The sequence below is a fragment of the Hibiscus syriacus genome, unplaced genomic scaffold, assembly GCF_006381635.1.
Source record: "Hibiscus syriacus cultivar Baekdansim isolate YM2019G1 unplaced genomic scaffold, ASM638163v2 tig00008013_pilon, whole genome shotgun sequence".
Lineage (NCBI taxonomy): Eukaryota > Viridiplantae > Streptophyta > Magnoliopsida > Malvales > Malvaceae > Hibiscus > Hibiscus syriacus.
In genome coordinates, this window is record NW_024062150.1 from 224,665 (window position 1) to 236,712 (window position 12,048).

A 12,048-nucleotide genomic window follows, 5' to 3' on the forward strand; every position below is an offset into this window, starting at 1 on the left:
GCGAGACTTGATCAGGAAAATTAACCTAATTTAAGAACCAAAGAAACTCTTTTTCACATAGTAATAATATTTACTTTAAGACGAGATTACAAAAAGTATTTGAAAATTTCAATGTATTGAAATAAATATATATCAACATTTAAATGTCTTTGCAACATGGTACATATTCTACTAATTTTACATGATACAAATCTTAACAATATTTTTTGATGAGATAATATATAGAAAGTACTTACTAAATAATATAAAATATATTCTTCCAATTTCAATTTAAAGTTTAATTTAATTTCTTTTTTCAAAGATAATATTAATATTATGTTCACAAATTAACAGTGACTATGAGTAATTTGTTATAAATATCAAGTTTTTGTGACAAATTTTTGTACAACACTAATAATAAAAGTAATTGTGTTGTATTATTTATCAATTTTATACTAATAATTGTGATGATTAATTTTTCTCACAATTAAATTTTCACTTAAGTACATAACTGTGACACAAATTTCATTATCACACAAAATTTTGACACTATTGAAATACGTAAATTGATGCAAATTATTTCTTGACGAAAAAAAGATATGATAGTGACGATATATAAAGTGATCACTGTTATTTGATATCTTGGTGACAATAAAGTTACTTACCACTTCAATTTTAATTTTGTTGTGATAAATGTTGATATCATAATTAATGTCAAAAGGTTAAAAAAAATTCATTAGCTTCAATAATATAAAAAAAATTGTTGAAAATAAATTAAACTATTCTTTATAAAGCAGACTCTTTATCTTGGATCATCTTGACTACCATATGGGACGGTCCTCGAGCAGGTGCTAATTTGATCAATTTTAGTTCGTGTACATTTTAAATTTCAATGACAATACATTGTACAATGGATTATATGACTAATATGACTAACAAAATTCTTAATCTTTTAAATATTATTTTATATTATTATGAATTTATTTTTATATCGATTAGTTTTATATGCAATTTGTGATCTTTTATTAAGATAGATGTGAAATTTTCTAACATCAATTAATTATTAATATCTTTTTTTAATTTAGGACTTTCAATATAATGTCAAATATTTTTTTATTTATTAAATATAATTTATGGACATTTAATATTATTTATAATATTTATATTTATATTCTAAAATTAACTCAATTATTTTTTTAATACTTTTTTCACATACGTATTCCATACAAAAAAAATCAAAAAAATAATTAATATTTTTTCATAAAATAAATAAATTAATTTCAATAATAAATTTTTAATAATAATTTATTAAACCCTTATTTAATACATAAAATTTTAATTTTAATATATATATATATATTATATTCGCTTAGGGCACCAAAAATTTTAATAACAAGTTTTTTTTTGTGTTTCGAATAACAGATGTAAATAAAAAAAGGACACCCTTTTTAGTTCGAATAAATCGTACCCAAGTATTTTCACAGTAAAAAAATTACTAAAAATAAAGGGGTTAGATCGAGGTTACCTGAGTCGAAGAGGGCTTCGTCGAGGTTGTCAGAATCCAGGGAACTAAAGGGTTTTAGAGATTTTTTGAGGGTTTAGAACGTTTTTTTCGGGGGTTTTAACCCTTGACTAGGTCCTATAAGAAATCTATGTTTTTGGAGCGGCTTTGGTGTTTGAGTCTTCCGACCGCCGTGTGCGGCGGCCAGAGCAGGTTCAGGTGGTCGGCCTACTGCTAGCTGAGGAGTGGGGAGAGCTTTATTTTTGATCGGTTTGAAATGAAAAAAAGTTTGGTATTTATAGAGAAAGTTGGGGAAATTACGTTGAGGTCTCCCACTTTTAGCGTGTTTTTGCAGTTGGTCATCTATAGGGACCAAACTAATATTTTTCCTTTCCTTGCATGTTTATTTTTTAGGTTATTTGCATTTAGTCCCCTATGTTTGTTGTTTCGTATTTTGATCATTAGACCTCCATTTTTATTTATTGCACTTTTATCATTTGTTTTGTTTTATTTAATTTAGTCAATGTTTATTCTGATTAGCTTGTTATTTGTCTTATGCATTTTGGTCACTACTTTTCCGATTTAACTCTATTTTTATTTGTTACATTTTAGTCCTTTATTCAATATTTCAATTTCAGTCTTACATTTTTTATTCGCTGCAATTAGTTCTTAATTTGTTTTATTTATTTTTACCCTTAATTTTTAGTACTTTAATTTATTACTTTTATATTTATTTGTCTTTAATATTTGTATCCTTTTAGTCCTTGATGGACCACTTTTTAGATTTAGTTCATAGTCTTTTAATTATTTGATTCGTATTTAGTCATTAGATTAATAGAATTCTTAATTTGATCCTCGATTTTGCTCGAGGTTCCAATTTAATTATTCGAATTGTAATATTGATTAAAATTAATTAAATTAATATTAGAGCCTCCATTTAGTTAGATTTCAATCTAGTCCTTTTAATTTAGCGAATAATTCGAGTTGGCCCTCACCTAAATGCTCAAGGGACCATCTCAGTTATTCGATTCAATAACTGATTTAAAAATCAAATAGAGCTTCTAGGTTCCTTAATTTTCATAATTTGACACTTTAAGCTAGAAAATCATTAGGATAAATAAAATTTGATTGATTGCATTTTATTTTAAAACCTAAAGCAATGTTCACTATTAGGGAATTAATGGTATATCCCGCAAGTATGCTCAGGGGTGACTACTGGTGATTCCCAAAATATGTTGACATCCTTTCAGAAACCGTATCATGATTTTCTAAAATTAAGACAATGTCCGGTTATTAGGCACAATAGTTGATCTCATCATGCTAGGGGCGAATATCGGCCTTATAACGAATACTCTTTTCACTTTTTGCATCCGTAATGATTTCAAATTAATAAATATCAAACTCAAATTTTCCAACTTTAAATATAGGGTAATCAACTAGGTACCAATTTTTGGGTGTGTAGGGGTGCTAATCCTTCCCCATGCGTAACTAACTTCCGAACCCGATTTCTGAATTTTTTGTAGATCCTAAAACTTGATATTTTGATAAAATAAAATGTTTATTAAAATCATCCAGTTTTATGGTATCTCATCGCAGCTTAAATGATCAGTAGCGACTCACATTTCAAATTTTTTTTCAAAAGAAAACCGAAATCAATATCGATTTTTCCCGCCCGAGCAAAAAACGATGTCGACAGAAACCTAGAAAGAGTGTAATGTAGAAAGCTCTCAAGTAAACTGTCACATAAGCAAAAGACGCGTACTAAAAAACATTTTTGCTTAGTGGGATTCTACTTATGCAAAACGTATTCTATAAACGCGCATTCTTACAACGTAAGAAAAAGTGCTAGATAGATAAATAATGATGAATGAGTGTTATTTTGATATTTAATTATTTTAGGTGATTTTTAAGTAAAATTGTAAAATAATTATGAGGTATAACACTATTTCGGGGAAAAGATTTTGAAACCATTGTTTACTAGTTAACATTAATGCTTTATATATATATACTTAATTGGATCAGTTAACCGATCCCACCTTTTGTTTAGCTGATTACTCATGTTTTCTTGGTAAATCCTTATCCATTGCTTCTCCTAACTAATTGACTGCACCAAACATATCGGGGGATATACTTTTAAATGTATTATTAGGTTGTCAATTGAATTTAATTATGTTAAATAAATATAAGATATAAATATCAAATTTATGCATCATTTTATCCAATCCAATGTATATATAATACATGCATTTTGATTCAATGTAATTGTTTGCATATAATTTGAATTTTATATAATTATATAAATTTGCCGTAAAATTTTATTTTATTCAATACCCATTTAAAAATTAATAAATAGCATGAAACATGCAGCCTCATTGATTAAGGAATTATTTTATTCTAAAACTACTTTTAGTTTAGATAAAATAACATTTGAAACAAAAATTCATAACATTTTTTATTGTAAACCTTAAACTCCTATAATGCACGAACAACTTATCTCTGTGGCTAAAGGAATCGTTGTTCCTAGATGTTAGGGGTTTGAGCACAAGCGGCTACTGCAGGGTGATTGAGCGTTCATTGTCAAATAGTTGAGAGTATTAGAACATATACTATTTTTTACAGAGCCATCTTGAACATTTTCGGTGCCCTAAGCGAAATAAAAATCACCTAAAAATAATTAAATCAAAATAACACTCTTCATCATATTATCTATCTAGCCTTTTTCTATTACATTGTAAGAATGCGCGTTTTAGAATACGTTTTGCATAAGTAGAATCCCACTAAGTAAAACGTTTTCTGTAGCACATGTCTTTGCTTACGTGACAGTTTACTTGAGAGACGCTTTACATTACACTTTTTTCTAAGATTCTGTCGACACCGTTTTTCGTCTCAGTGGGGAAAGATCAATACCGACTCGGGGGTTTTTTGAAAAGGTTTCTAGAATGTGAGGAGTCGCCACCAATCATTTTAAACCCTAATTGTGACACCATAAAAATCGGGTATTTTAATAATATTTTATTTTTATCAAATACTGAGTTTTAGGGTCTAAAAAATCCATAAGTGGTACCTAGTTGATTACCCTATATTTAAAATTAGAAATTTTGAGTTCGATCTTATTTAATTTGAAAATCATTACAGATGCAACAAGTTGAAAAGGTTATTCATTATTAAGGCTTATAGCATTGGCACCTAGCATGAATGCGGGAGATCAACTATTGTGCCTAATAATCATACATTGTCTTAATTTTAGAAAATCATGATGCAGCTTCTGAAAAGGATGTCAACATATTTGGGAATCACCATAATCACCCTAAGCATACTTGCGGGGATATATACCATTAATTCCCTAATAAGTAAACATTGCCTTAGGTTTTAAAATAAAATGCATTCAAACAAATTTTATTTATCCTAATTAAGCTAAGGGTGAATTAAGGATTTTTCTAGCTTAAAGTGTCAAATATGAAAATTAAGGAACCTAGAAGCTTTATTTGATTTTTAAATCAATTATTAAATCGAATAACTGAGATGGTCTCTTGATAACAATACCGTCAATAAACTGCTTGAGCTTCAATCCTTTAAAATAATTTTTTTTATCATTGAAGCCACTCAATAAGTTTAAAATTATAAAATTTGAAAAAAAAAAACAAATTTCAAAGAAACAAAAATCAATTTTGAAGCTGCCAAGTTTCCAAATATACCAAGAGGATAAAGAAATGAGCATATGCTGATTGAAATTAAATAATGGGAAAACAAGGCTAGGTGGTAGCTCCCATTGGGAATTAAGTGAAGGATGTGAGAAGCAGTACAACAACCAGATCTTGGTGCCATTGTGAAACGGATTTGTGGGGTTGTCTTATATGCCTCACTGCATGCGTCTCTATTTCTCTTTGGCCTTTGCTAGCTCCTACACAATTTTCTTTAGCCCTAATCCATGTATTAAAAAATAAGAGCATTTAGAACTCATAGATTCATCTCAATGGTTAAAAAAGAGTTTTATTTTTAAAAAGTTGTAGCACTTAAACACATGTATTTTCATTAATATTTTCCAAAACAAATGTCTTTCATTTCAACAATCTTGTTGAATAAAAAAGCTAATCATTAAATTTTTTTAAAAAAAATATTTTCTCCGTTAAACAATGGTTTAGGTAAGGGGGTCCATCCAAAATGTGATTATGTTTCCTATGTTGATCAAAGTCATTGTTGAAAACTTAATGATACATATAATCTGAAAATGGGCATGGCAAACATGTTTAATTAATTCAGTTCCGCATAAATAATAGAATGATTAAGATGTATTAACCAAATTACTGAATGACGAAATGATTACTTGCCATTTTGGATAGTTTTTGATGGGACAAATATATTTTCTATCCCTTGACGCATCCAACTAGATATATGTGAATTATTCGCTTCCAGCTTAACATTAGCTTTATGAAATTTTATCTTACAAATTATTAAATGAAATGTTCTAAACATGTTAATCAACAATCAGTTGGTCTAATAGTATGAGGTTTTAGATTCTTTAAATAATGTCAGAGGTTCAATCATGACGTTTGTGTATGGAACAATTGGATTAGGAATATCGCCCCCATAATGGGCCTATGCAAAATCTAATCTAGATTAGTCGATCAATATATCGAATACTAATTATTAATTAAAAAATGTTTATAAAAAGGTTAACAAAATAATTTATTTTTTAAACTCGTTTTATGTATATTATTATCATATCAAATAATAATCTAAAAGTATGTAATACAATAAAATTTAAAAATATAATAGTACTTAATCTATAAATTTGTAAATTAAAAAATCCCACTGTCCCATTAAATTTATCTCTTATGTATTTTAAAATTATCTCACTTTAATTGTCCCTTTGAAAAAATCAACAATTTTTACTACACATTTCCTTTTCTACCTTTTTTTAGTTCCAATAAAATAAAATTTAACTTTTCCAATATAAATTATTTTTTTTTTACGACACATCTCTTATACAAATTTTGTTCTTACTAAAATTATGTGAAAGGTCACTTATGGACAATATAAAAGGGATGGAGGAAGTATCATTTTTAAAATTTAATTAATTGAAGCAAATTAATTGACAATAATTAGTGGCATCATCTCATATCCATAATTTTGATGTCTTCCATAACGTTAACAACTTTTTTTAGGTCAGGGAAGAATAATGACCAACAAATTCTCCAAAGAAAGAAGGTTATTAAAGGCATAAAGTTCCCATAGACGTTTTTACACGGATTAGATTAATTAATCATTAAATAGATAAATTACGGTTGACAAATCTGGAGAGAATAAATTAAAGCATCGATTCCAATCTTTAAAACAATCCCATTTCAATCGGTACATTCGAGATGTGATAATTGGTAAATGGATGAAACTAGAAAATTTAATTTGAGGTTTTAAAATTTAGAAATTATATAATATTTTTTTCTCGAAAGGTTTTGGAGTGTCATATGATATTCCATACCAAGGGCTGCCTCCGCTCATGATCGACAAATATAGTTCATTTCTAACTTGTTTTATTAGTTCAATTAAAAAAACTTGTTGATGGATCGTAAAACTGATTTTTAATAATAAATGTAATTAATATTACTGATATTAAAAATTATAGAATTTTAACGTAACTAAGATATTCGTGTTTTTAATTTCATTTGATATCGAGAAAAATGATAGTGGAAAACCACGGGTGATTTCAAGGTAATTGACATGCATAATGGGTATTTTCTTATCAAGCTAGCCAATGAGAGGAACTATAGGTATCTAATCTCGAAGAGACTTTAGGTTATTTATGGGAATTATCTTATTTTCAATCAAAGAGTCGAGACTTGATTGGTCGGATTATGATTTTTGGGCTTCACTATAAATACAATATGTAACTTCATCTAGATCGGACATGTTAAAGAAACTTAACCAAAACGAAACGAAACAATCCCTCCCTCCCATAGCCCATATGTAAGACTAGAAAGTCAAGCTCAAACTGATATCCCTACATGCCCCATTTCATTTGTTTACTCCTTAATGTGCTATAAGTTTTCCCCATTTTTGAGTTATAAATATTGATGAAGCATTTCAAGATGCGCTGGAAATGTAATTAACCTTCGATCGATACCCATTTCGATCGATCGATCTCATTCAAGAAGTCGTCACAGGTCAGTTGATATTTTAACCTAAAAGGAAAGTTTTTCCAAACTCAATGAGTATCTAAAACCCCTTACAAAGTGATTTCAATAAGATTTCTTTCAATTCTACAAAGATGAAGTTTACACAATGTGCTCAACTTTAATTCTAGTTGCCTTGCCTTGCCTTGTTTAACTTTAACTTTAAATTGATATCTAAACCTTTTATTCTGACCCATTCTCTTGACTGTTACTCCATTTTATAGTGTTCAAATTAGGCATGCCATCCATTCCTAGTTCAACAATCCAACCAAGTGACCGGATAAACTGGTACAGTATACAGACAACATTGCAACAACTCATATCAGAATAGCATATTCAAGAGAATGGTATTAACGGGTTTTTCTAGTTTGTGATTTTCTCCAGAAACACTCTTGATGTGATAATTCTTACTTAATTTCCAATGAGAAGTACAGCAAATCATAGATGAATGTTACCGGATATTCGCCATGTTTCACTCATCCTATCAATTCTTTCTCCAGTACAAGAAAGAAATGCAGTGGCTGAATACCAGAAGATGCTTTCAACTATTGGTCCACTAGTTTTTCCCCCAGAGCAGTATGAACCGCAGCCAAGTCTTCAGCTTTTACCGGTTTGTGCAGCTGCAAAAGATGATTCTCAGAGTAAGGTGGGAAGAAATCATGCATACTATATTCTTAACCAAATGAGACCCTATTCAGTTAACCACAATTTATTACACAATGATGTCATTTGGGTGGTGTAATACGCCATATGTAAATACTCAAATTCGATCCAAGACCACAGCTAACTTAATCAAGAACGGGAACGATTTTGAATGGACTAGACAAGACAATGTCTTATACACTAAATCACAGGCTTTTCTTTGTCAGATGACTGTAACCAATGAATGTAACATCAAGAATTTGGGGCAGAATCATCAGTATTGATGAATATTTATGTGCCTTTAGGCATTAGAAACTTACAGCTTCTGCAACAGTAAACCAATGAAAGAACGCAAGAAGGGATCGTCTCTTGATGAGGGCTATCATGATTCCAATACGTTAATTGATCAAATTTTGCTTTCATTTCCCAATTGTTTGAGTTCCCTTCAGATACATCACAAGCTTTCCTCTTGCCTGAGGTTTTCTTTGCAAGAACATAGCCTACGAAAGCAGAATTTTATGTTAAGAAAGTAAATTTCTAAACCTGAGGTTTTCTTTGCAAGAACATAGCCTACGAAAGCAGAATTTTATGTTAAGAAAGTAAATTTCTAAAACTTTAAGAGGGGCGAGAATAAATTATCAATAAAAATAAAAAGAAAATATTTAAAATATATGATAATTTAAAATTTTCAAGATGACTGCCCCCACCTCCATCTCTGCCTGCAAGATCAACCAGGAACAGTAACACCAGTATAAATATATTGAAACACACCCATAATTTACAAAAGCAAACAAAAGAAACAAATATGACAGAATTAAATTGATTCTAACTTCAATAAACATACACTAAAAATTTCAGTCCACAACATCAACGAAAAGATATCATTCTTGCAACAAGATTAAACATAAAAAATTTCCAAAAAGATTAAAAAACCCACCAGAATATCCATTTGGAAGAGAAATGGTAGTTCCTTGAAGCTTCCTTCCTCTAAAATGTGCTTCCTCTACCGATATGCCATCAATCTCCGTCCCTAATTCACATAAAACCCCAAAAAAGAAACAGACCTTACCTTAGCATAACATTTAATTATTAAAAAATATGGGAAATGAGATTACCTTTGAGTTTTGGTTGAAGTATCGAGAAAACAGAGGAAGGGCCATTGAATTTGATGCAGCATGGAAGATGATGGATATGACCACTTAGATTTTCATCTCTTCTTTAACCTTCTGGTTTAGGTTTATGCTTCCTGTTGTTCCCCGATGTTCCTCCATTTTGTTCCCGTCTCAATTCAAAACCCTAAACCTAATTATCTCTGCGCCTCAAAAATTAGGTTTCTTCTTCTTCTGATTTCTCAGTTCTTGCAGTCTAGCACCCAAATTTTCCCGCGCTTTTGACCAAGGAATTAGAGACATTTTTTATAAGAGTTAATTGCATCATATGTCCCAAACTATAATACTCGTTTAAAACTGATCCTTAATCTTTAAATATTTATTTTAATTCCCAAACCATGACTCATTCTAAATTAGTCCTTAAACTTTTGAACATTTCAATTTAATCCCTAAACTATGACCCTTTAGATTGGTCCCCAAACTTTTTAAACATTCCAACTTCATCCCAATTTCATCCAAATATATAATTAGTTCAATCATAATGGTTTTTCTTTTCAACATATAATAATATAAATTGGCCTATTTTTATCAACAAGGGATGTAGTATATATGTATAGTTGGGATAAAGTTGGAATGTTCAAAAAGTTTAGGGACCATTTTATAATTAAAGTCATAGTTTGGGGATGAAATTGAAATTCTAAAATGTTTGAGGAGTAATTTAAAGTGATAATCATAGTTTAGGAATAAATTGGAACATTTAAAACTTTATAGACTATTTTAAAATAAGTATTACTTGAGAACATATGATAAAATTAACTCTTTTTTAATATAAATAATAATAAAGGATACGCAAAAATCTTTTAATTTTTTAAATTTTTAAAAAAGTTTTAAAATTATTTATATCTTATTAAGTCTTTAAATTTAGAAAATTGATTGATGTTTTCTCATAAATTAAAAAAAATCTAAATAAACATTATAATAATTCAGATTATCCGAAAAATGATGTTCACCTGTAAAATTTAATATAGATTAATCCATAAATAGATCAATTACAAGTACTTAATTAAAAAAATGATGTTAACATCACAGTTTACAATGCTAAATGAGGATTCACTTTATTAATGTAACATTTTACTATAAACGATGATGTGATAAAAGAATTTAATTAATTTAAAAAATTAAGAGCTCAATTAATTATTTATAAAAAATTTCAATTAATTATTATAAAATTTGAGAGTTTATCTATTTTAAGTAAATATTTAAAATTTAAATAATTATTTAATTTTATAAATAAAATATTAATATTTTTAAATAAATGAATAATTAACATTTCAAAAATAAAAACACTATTAAAAATTTTAGAAAAATAAATAAATTTAAAATACCAAAAACTAAAAATGACAAAGTACAAATTAAAAGAAAGTTATAGGATCGTTTTCGTTTAAGTTTTGTACTCTTCCTGAATTAAAAAAATCATAATGTTTAGTCATTTTCGTTTTTATTTAATTAAGATGTGGTCATTGAGGGTTAAATAATACCAAAGGATACGCAAAAATCTTTTAATTTTTTGAATTTTTAAAAAAGTTTAAAATTATTTTATCTTATTAAGTCTTTAAATTTAGAAAATTGATTGATGTTTTCTCATAAATTAAAAAATCTAAATAATACATTATATAATTCAGATTATTCCAAAAAATGATGTTCACCTGTAAAATTTAATCTAGATTAATCAATCAATAGATCAATTACAAGTACTTAATTAAAAAAAATGATGTTAACATCACATTTTAAATGCTAAAATGAGGATTCACTTATATTAATGTAACATTTTACATAAACGATGATGTGATAAAGAATTTAATTAATTTAAAAAAAATTAAGAGTTCAATTAATTATTTATAAAATTTGAGAGTTTATCTATTTTTTAAGTAAATATTTAAAATTTAAATAATTATTTAAATTTATAAATAAAATATTAATTTTTAAATAAATGAATAATTAACATTTCAAAATAAAAACACTATTAAAATTTTTAGAAAATAAAATAAATTTAAAATACCAGAAAACTATAAAATGACAAAGTATAAATTAAAAGAAGGTATAGGATTTGTTTTTTCGTTTAAGTTTGTACTCTTTTCCTCACTGAATTAAAAAAAAAATCATAATATTTAGTCACTTTCGTTTTTATTTAATTAAGATGTGATCATTGAGGGTTAAATGTTGTTGACCTTCAATAGATCATTGATGTGACACAACGAATATATAAATTAGAAAGAGTAAACTACACGAATAGTTACAAAAACGTGTAAGTTTTTATTTTTCACTAAAGTTTTAAAAGTAACAAATTAGTCGAGCACACAAAATGTACAAACATGTAAAACCATTCTCGATGACCTCTGCTCTTACCCTGCTCACGGCGTTGTTTGCGATTATTTCCCGATGAACTCTGCTCTTACCTCCTCAAAGCGTCGTTTTCAATTCAATGATTTGAAATTCATTAGTTTTTTGTTCTTTTGGGTATGAATAATGTAGATTATTGAGGGGGAGACAATGGCTTGTAAGGTGGTTCGGTTCTTCTCTTTTCTTCATGCATGCAACATTGCTTTTGTAGCAGTCAAGCATGAAATTCATCTCTAAACACTTGGGT

The 12,048-nt window shown here is 28.0% G+C and overlaps 1 pseudogene; it reads right to left on the reverse strand.

Moving 5' to 3' along the window:
• Positions 1 to 8,130: 8,130 nt before the first annotated feature.
• On the reverse strand, positions 8,131 to 9,684 carry LOC120201764 (annotated as a pseudogene).
• Positions 9,685 to 12,048: the final 2,364 nt, after the last annotated feature.